Source organism: Myotis davidii, unplaced genomic scaffold (assembly GCF_000327345.1).
Source record: "Myotis davidii unplaced genomic scaffold, ASM32734v1 scaffold545, whole genome shotgun sequence".
Classification (NCBI taxonomy): domain Eukaryota; kingdom Metazoa; phylum Chordata; class Mammalia; order Chiroptera; family Vespertilionidae; genus Myotis; species Myotis davidii.
Window position 1 is genome coordinate 756,183 of NW_006296634.1, and position 9,410 is coordinate 765,592.

The window sequence follows — 9,410 nt, forward strand, 5'->3', positions numbered from 1 at the left end:
GAGCAGGAAGAAAGAGAGATTGATGTTTTTCTTCTTTGTCCTTCCCCCCCACTTTGGTGCCATGCTCTTGCAATAGCTGCCTGACAGCCCCATGATGCCGTGGCTCCAGCACTCACTGGGATCTGTAATGCTTTCTTTGCCTTGCCCTTCTTTGTCTAGGGACCGAAGTTTTGACAAACTCTTGTTAGTCCCTAGGTGTCTCTACATACTTGTTTCCTTGAACTATGCTTACATCCTTGTAAATAGTCCCTTTAGTAAATTATTTTCAGGAAATTGTTTCCATTAGGCTCCTGCCTTCATATATTTTCCTGCTAGCAGTCTTTTACATTTCTTAAAGGCATGGAAGTGGCCGATACTTCCAAATAGATATAAAATTAAATAGGCCTCAGGTAGATTGTCCCACAAATTGGATGGGGAGATTTTATTGCTCTGTTTTCAACACTGTTCAGGGGAAAAAGACTCTGAATGTGGCAGACACTTGTCCCTATTATGTATATCAGAGATAGTTCATTGGGCTTTTTTTGCCTCTTGAATGAAATGACCTCAAGGTTATTCATTCCCTTTGCCCTAGGACTCTGATCACAAGCAATCTTGTGATTACTAAATTGGTTTTCTAGTTAACTTGATCCAAAGAAAGGGATACCTTGGAGGTGGACACCAACATTCCTGAAAAAGTATAGACTTATATTCATCAAATTGACATTTTTAAAGAAAGAAAAGAAAAAGAATAGTTTCTCATATCATACTACCCCCTCCCCCTTTTTTTTCTTTCTGGATTGCATTTCTACTATGTACCTTTTTTGGTACTGTTTGCAAATATTTCAGTTTTATTAAAATTCACATAGTTACTGGACAATTATTTACATAAAGTAGTATATATATAGCTATCTATATACCTATTTCTTGTATGGCTTCAGTCTTGTGTTAAGATGAAAGTTCCTGCCCTAACTGGTTTGGCTCAGTGGATAGAGTGTTGGCCTGTGGACTGAAGGGTCCCAGGTTCGATTCTGGTCAAGGGCATGTACCTTGATTGCGGGCACATCCCCAGTGGAGAGTGTGTAGGAGGCAGCTGATCGATGTTTCTCTCTCATCGATGTTTCTGACTCTCTATCCCTCTCCCCTCCTCTCTGTAAAAAAATCAATAAAATATATTTTTAAAAAAGATGAAAGTTCCTGTTATGCTATAAATTAAATCTCTATTCTGATATTGTATTCATTCTCTCTCTTTCTTCCTGTTATAATAGAAGAATCATTTTTCAGCCCCCCTCTCTAAACTCCTTTTGCCCATTCTCCATTTTTTTTAAGGAAACAGAACCCAGGCCTGTGACACCTTTCTTTGGATGACTTCTCTCCGGAGCAGACTGCTTTGAGGTCCTCATTTCCCCCTGCTTCTTCCTCCTCTTCTGTCTGTGAGGCTGTGTGAGAGAGAAGCATTGATCAGTTGCCTCCTTTACACACCCAACTGGGGATTGAATCCAAAACCTTCAAACCGGTGACCTTTTGGTGACCAAATGAGTCACACCAGCCAGGGCCTCTCTTGTCTTTTGAAGGGCTTCCCTCTTCATTTATCTCTTTTCTCCCACAGTACTTCCTTCCTTCTCATTGAACATTCCCATTAGCATACAAGCATGCTCTAGCATTTCCAGTTTGGGTAAAAACCCTCCCTTGACCACGTCCACCTCCAACTAGTACTTCTTTTGTCTTTTCTTCAGCATAGCAAAACTTTTTTTTTAATTCAACAAATATTTATTGAGTGTCTATTATGAGCTAGATATTGTTCCAGATACTTGGGACACAGCAGAGAACAAAACGAAGGTCCCTGCCCTCATGAAGCTTACAGTCTAGTGTTTATGACCACTTTGCCTGAATGCTGTCCGTGACCCTGGGCAAATTTCTTCTCAGCTATGCAATGCAAGAAGAAGCAGGCCTGGCCCAGACATGGATAACAGGTCTGAAAACCCTTCATTGACTTGGTTATATTGCTTTTGAACCGAGCGAGACCAAATTCCTGGACAGCTCTGGAGACGCCTAATAAGCTAGAGGAGACCCAAGCTTCCCCGTGGATTTCGGTCCAGCCGCCGTCATCAGAGTTCACACAGTGAACACATCGTTCCTCCACCACCATCCGCCGGGCGTGGTTGATGTTCCAAGTGAAGGTGGTCATGGTCTGGTTCTGTGGGTCCACAATAGAATCCTCCAGAATGTACACTGAGTGAGCAGCATTGGCAGGAAATAGTCACTGGGCCCAGCAGGGCATCCTGTTGGTCTTGGTCAGGAGTCTCTGGGACAGGAGCTTCTGGTCAGGGGTTACCTCCCGATGCACTATGTCTTCCGTCAAGACATGTGTACTATAGGGATTCAGGTACCGCTGCCAGAGGCAGCGAACACTTGGTCCCAGGAACTCCAGAACAGGCTGTGGCCCAGGAAATACTTCACTATTGTCCTGGCTGGGCGGGGTCAGCACCTGAGCAGCATCAAGGGTGCAGAGCCTGGAGGCCAGGCCAGGGGCCAGGGGCCAGGCACCAGCTCAATCACTGCCCCACTGCACCCCAACAGCAGCCACCGCCATGGAGTTGGGCCACCCACCACTTCCGGCACAGCACAGAAAACCTTTTGGAGAAGTTGTTTGTACTGGCTGCTGCCACTTCCTTACCTTACAGTGGCTCCATTCGGGCCTCCTTCCAGGAAGCTATCATTCCACTGAAACAGCTTTAGTCAAGATCATCAGTGACCTACATGTTGCTGAATTTTATTGCTCTTTCTCATCTTACTCAGTCTCTTTTAAACACTGAACACAGTTGACCAGTCTCTCTCTCTCTCTCTCTCTCTCTCTCTCTCTCTCTCTCTCTCTCTCTCTCTCTTTCTCTCTTTCTCTCTCTCTTTGCTGGCAGCTGGTTTTCACCCTGGAGGGGCACAACTCCTATTAAGGATTTTGTTATTGTCAAGATTACAAAGACAGAGGACAACCAGGCACATTGAAGTTATGAGTAGTTAGTGGTATCACATCTCATTTGCAATAGCAAGGGCTGTCTTCTCAGGAAAGGAATTTTAAAGACATTGTCCAGCCAAGGTCCACACCTGGCCCTCCTCTTAATCTCAGCCAGATTGCAAGGCAGGTATGAAACAGGTATGCTTATAGTTCAAAAGCCAAGATACAGAATTTTGGTAGTGCTGATTCTTGAAGTAGTTTTTCTTTTTTTCTCTAGGAGCCAACTGATGGATGTTTCTCTCTCTCCCATCAATGTTTCTCTCTCTTTTTCTCCCTTCCTCTTCACCAGTCTCTTTTTAAAATGCTTTCTTTTCTTGGCTTCCACAATACCATTTTCTCAGTCTCCTTTCCTGACTCCTCCTCCTTTATTCAATCTGTAAATGTTGGGTTGATCCAAGGTTAAGTTCTAGACTTGCACCGTACATGAGTAGTTGAGTACTTGAAATGTGCCTAAGTCTGAAATGAGATATGCTGTAAGCATAAAATAAACTCTGAGTTTCAAAGATTTAGTTTCAAAAAAAGGATATAACCTCTGATTAGTGTAGCTCAATTGGTTGGGCATTGTTCTATGCACCAAAAGGTTCTTGGTTCAATTCCTGGACAGGTCACATGTCCAGGTTGCAGGCTCAATTCCTGGTAGAAGGCATGTAGTAGGCAATCGATGTTTCATTCTCACATCGATGTTTCTCTCTCTTTCTCCCTCTCCCTTTCTCTCTCTCTCAAAATCAATAAAATATATTTTAAAAAGAATAGAAAATATCTCATTAAAATTTTCATATGATTATATTTTGAAATAATATTTGGATATATTGTATTATTAAAATTCATTCCATCTGTTTCTTTTACCCTTTTAAAAATATTTTTTTATTGATTTCAGAGAGGAAAGGAGAGGGAGAGAGAGATAAAAACATCAATGATGAGAGAGAATCATTGATCAGCTGCCTCCTGCATGCCCCACACTGGGGATTGAGCCTATAACCTGGGCATGTGCTCTGACCAGGAATCGAATTGTGACCTCCTGGTTCATAGGTCAATGCTCAACCACTGAGCCATGCCAGCTGGGCCTCTTTTTACCTTTTTGATGTGGCTACTAGAAAATTCAAAATTACATATATGGCTCACATATATTTCTATTGGACAGTGCTGTTCTAGATCCTCTTTCTTATCAACTTTCTCTTTTCATCATCTTATCTAGTTTCATAGTTTTAAATATCTATATGTTGACTCCCAAATTTAGACCTCTATCTCTGACCTCTCCTTTGAAGTCTAGATTTACATCTCCAGCAGGTACTTAAATTTCCATTTATAGGTATCTTAGTATTAGCATGTCAAAAATGGAATTTCCTATAACCCCTAGCCTCATTATGTTACTAAGTTTTCCATTTCAGTGAATGTTTTCATCATCTGTCCAGTTGCTCAAATAAAAAATTGAGTCATCGTTGATCACTCTACTTCCTTTACCCACTTGATCCAATCTTGGTTGGTTAGTTCCATCTTCAAATTATACCTTGAATTCTACTTATTCTTCTTCCTCTCCAGTGCCACTACCTCAGTCTAAGTCACTGTCACCTCCTGCCCAGACTACTATAACAGCTTCCTAACTGCTCTCTTTGCTTCCACTTTTGTACTAGGAGAGGGTGGGGGTGGGGAGAGGAGACGGGAGAGAAACACATCGATAGATTGGTTGCCTCCTGAACCCACCACTTCAGGGGCCAGGGATGGAACCTTCAACTAAGGTATGTGCCCTTGACAGAGAATTGAACCTTCAGTGCCAGGGTAGACACTCTAACCACTGAGAACACCAGCCAAGGCTGATCTCTTTTAAATATAAACCAGACCTTAATCATTCTTCTACTTAAATCCTCCAGTGACTTCCCATTGTATTTGGAATACAATCCAAACTTGCCATAGCTTGCAAGGCAAAGCATAAATCTGATCTTTACTTATCTCCCTAATCCCATTCCATGCCAATCTTTCCCCTTGTTATAACAATCTCCAACCTCACTGTCCTTTTTTCCTTACTTTGATGTCTAGTTTGATATTGCCTCAGGCCCTCTCTTGGAATTCTTTTCTCTGCCTCAAATGTTCTACTCCCAGATTTGTGTGGCTAACTCCTCTTCATCCTTCAGACCTCAGCTCAAATATTGCCTCCTTAGAGAGACCATCCGTGTCAGTGTCATTCTGTCCTAGTCACTTTCAATCTAATCATACACATGCTTTCTTCCTTTCTCTTACTGAAATGTTGTATGTATTCATTTCCTTTTTTGTGTCTGTCTGCCTTTAAGAGTGTAAGCTCTTCAAGAGGGAGGCCTCATATGTCTTATTTGCTCTTGCATTCTCAGCATCTGGTATAAAAAGCTTGGTCCAGAGTAGGCACTAAAAATAGTTTCAGAGTGATAAACCACAAAATAAATATAAATCAAATGGATTCTTTAAAAGAAAGAATGAATAAAACTACTTTTGGAATAAATAACTTCATTTTGGAATGTCTTAGAAACTAAGGCATTGAGGACCTAGTATTTGCAGAGCTCTCATGTTTTATGCTCTCATAATTGGGAGAGCTGAGAGGACAGTGAGACACTGAGTCTGAGAGGCAAATGGGAGAGATGATATTTACGGGGGAAAAAAGTATTGAGGGTGAGTGAGAGGTCCAGGGCAGGCACTAGCTCAACTAGTAATAGCTCCCAACTCTAATTTTGCCTAGATTTTAGCTCTAGCAGGAACCATGACTTTTATTTCTTTAGCATCTGTGTCAGTATGCATAGTAGGTTTTCAATAAATTCTTTTTTGTTGAATGAATAAATAAATTTATGAATTGTAAGAACAAATGCAGGAAAAGGAAAGTCTTAAAATTTTTTGACCGTGGCTGATAGTGTAAGTGTCTAGGAAGCAAATGAAAAAGAACGCACATAAACTAGAAATTATGAGATAGCAACAAGATTGAATTGGATACACAAGGAGAGAGAAGGGAGAAGAGACTGTGAGAAGAGAGAGGAGAGAGAGGAGGGTTTAGGAATCAGAGAATAATTTCTTCTTCTCGTCCTGCTTCACGCCCCCAGAGTTGAATCAACCTCAAAGTTCCTGTTGACCTCAGGAGAGGATTCCAAATACACAAATCAGGAAAACAGAGGGAGGAAAGTCTTTAAATGTTAGACACCAAAAATCCAGCTTGAGGACATCTTATTTTTTTCTCAATCCAAATCAGATATGCAATGACATGTAAAAGGAAACTGATGATGGCATGAGCATGAGTGTGTTATCTGATTATGATACTCAGGACAGATCTGTCTATGTACAGATTGTACTTCTGCTGCTGTCTATTTTCGGGAGCTTCTGGATTTGTATCTAAAAGTGATATCTGGAAAAGAGATAACAATTTGTGCTCACATAGCACTTTTCATCCAAAGGTCTCAAAGCCCTTTCCAAAGAAATAAATATTATTATCCCAGATGGAACAACTCAGACAGAGGGGCTGCTGCCCTTTTCAGGCAGTGGAAGTGGAAGCTCTTGGACTCCTGACATAGCTGTAGGCCATAAATTATTGAATCAGGTCCTCTCTTAATTGGGAGCTGGGACTACCAGTGATGTGACTTTTTTTTTTTTTTAAATCTAAAGTAGGACATCAGGTTCTACCCTTAAGAATTTCAGCATGTGTTCAAAACCTTTGAAAATGGGTAGTTTTAAAACTGCTGAATTTGGGGTAAAGTATGGCTACTGAAACTAAGAAAATTGGTTATTCTAGTCAGACTAATAATAGCTAAGATGTGCCAAGCATTATTCTAAGTGGGCTATATATATTATTTTATTTAAGACTCACAACAATTTTGATAAAGTAGGAACTATGATCGCTTTACTCATTTTATTCAGTTGAGCAAACCAAGACAGAAAGTGAAGTAATTAGGCCAAATATCACTTATGCAAGTGGCAGAACTGGAATTCAGAGGTAGGCAGTTTGCGTCCACTGCCCACACTCAGCCAGTTACTCTGTGTCAGGTACTGAATCCTCACAAAACCCCTAAGAGCGAGGGCTATTACCCAGTTGTATTGGAGAAGGAAACTAATGCTCACAAAGGTGAAGTGACTTGCCCCAGCCCACATTCCAGTAGGGGTAGAGCCAGGATTTTAAAATGCAGACAAAAGAGCACTAGTGCTATGTGACCCTGAGCAAATAAAATAATCTCTATGGTCTCTATGTCTTCCTCTGTGAAAGGAGGGCATTGGGCCACAGTGATGCTAAAGTCCTTCCCAGTGCTAATATTCTCAGATTCTCAATATCTGTTTTCTACCTAGTGCCTTGCTTGAAAAATCCTTGGAGGAAAAGAAATTAACCACACAGAACCTGAGAGTGACTCTGGAAGCCAAATTTAGAAAACAGACCTCAAAAGGAGAAAAAATAAGTTTGCAAAATGTCTTTCTTCAGAAAATGAGACTGTCCTGCAAAGTGTTTGGCTTGATTTGTGAGACTCTTTGACCACAGAAAGGCCTTACACATCTCCCTAATGAGTCAGTTCTCCTGGATGTAGTCAGTCATGTAATGAGGTTCACTGGCCATTTCTGGCCACTGAATTGGCTGAAGCTGGAGGAAGTCCATCTTGTGTGGGAGGGATCTGGGAGAAGAAGCCAAGCTTTTTATGTGGGTGTTCTATCTTGAATTCAGAATGTCTATACCATTCTGTCTACTTCTGTTTTTGTTCTCAGTGATTATTACATAGTGACATAGCCCACTGCTACCGTGAACCACTGTTTTTCACAAACTTGTGGGGAACCATAGTGGGTAGTGAACAGGTCTGGCTTCCATTTCTCTGTGTGGTTCTTTTCAAAAGTGTGAGCTTGATCCAAAGAAAACAAAATCATTATCTTGAAGAGATTTCTATAGTCCCATGTTTATCACAACGTTATTCACAATAGTCAAGGTATGGAAAGAACTTAAGTGTCCATCAATAGATGAATGGGTAATAATGGATGTGATATTATCAGTCATAGAAACAGAGACTAGATTGATTGGTGGTTACCAGGATTTGAGAAGTGGGAGAAGGGGGAGAGGTTGGTAAAAGGATACAAATTTTCAGTTATAAAATGAATAAGCTCTTAAGATCTAAAGTATAACATAGTCACTATAGTTGATAATGATCCTATATAATAAAAGCCTAATATGCTAGGTGTCCGGTCATCCAGTTGTCCGTTCAACCAATCAAAGCATATGCTAATGTATGCTAAGGCTTCTCAACTGCTCACTATGACTTACACTGACAATCACGGGGCAGATGCTCCAACCAGTAGGTTAGCTTGCTGCTAGGATCTGGCAGATCGGGACTGAATGAGACAGGCCGGAAACGCCCTGGAGCCCTCCCGCAGTCCCTCCCCAGCCGGCCAACTTCCTGCATCCCTCCCCAGTGCACAAAATTCATGCACTCAGTAGGAGTCCCTTGGCCTGGCCTGTGCCCTCTTGCAATCCGGGACCCCTCAGGGGATGTCAGAGAGCCGGTTTCGGCCTGATGGTGGAATGACTGGTTGCTGTGATGCGCACTGACCACCAGGGGGCAGATGCTCAATGCAGGAGCTGCCCCTTAGTGGTCAGTGCGCTCCCATAGGGGGAGCACTGCTCAGCCAGAAGTTGGGCTCACAGTTGGCTAGCACAGTGGCAGTGGCAGGAGCCTCTCCCACCTCCACGGCAGCGCTAAGAATGTCCAACATCCCCCAAGGGGTCCCAGATTGGAAGAGGGTGCAGGCTGGGCTGAGGGGTCCCCCTCCCCCATGCATGAATTTCGTGCATCGGGCCTCTAGTCTAATCTAATAAAAGAGAAACATGCAAATTGACTGTACCATCTGCTATACCCACAAACCACGCCCACCAGCCAATCAGGAGCAAATCTGCAAATTAACCTAACTAAGATGGCAGTGGCTATGGAGCTGGAGCATTGCCCCCGGCAATGGAGGAAGCCAAGCTTCCCGCCTGCCCTGCTGGCCCTGCACTCCGCTCAAGGCTACAAAGTTTCAATTATAGAAGTTAAATGAATCCCAGATACCTGCTTCAAGCCCTTGGCTGTGGCCAGCCTGAAAACGGCCATCAGCCCCTCACCCAGGCTGGCCACACCCCCATGGGGTGAGGGTCCCCGCTGGGGGGCTGTTAGCCCGAGTCCTAGAGACAACTGCTTTTCCCACAAATTTTTTTGCACCAGGCCTCTACTCCTATATAATAAAAGACAAACATGCAAATTAACCATCCCTCTGTTATGCTGAAGCCACGCCCACTAGCCAATCAGGAGTGAATATGCACATTAATCCAACTAAGATGGCAGACAGCCATGGAACTGGAGCAAGCAGGAGGCTTGGGTTGCCCCTTGCAATGGAGGAAGCCAAGCTTCCCGCCTGGCTCTGCTCAAGGCTACAAAGTTTCAATTATAGAAGATAAATAAATCCC

The 9,410-nt window shown here is 42.7% G+C and overlaps 1 pseudogene; it reads right to left on the reverse strand.

Annotated features, from left to right (window-relative positions):
- Positions 1-1,834: 1,834 nt before the first annotated feature.
- Positions 1,835-2,569, reverse strand: LOC102768953 (annotated as a pseudogene).
- Between the last annotated feature and the right edge of the window lie 6,841 nt (positions 2,570-9,410).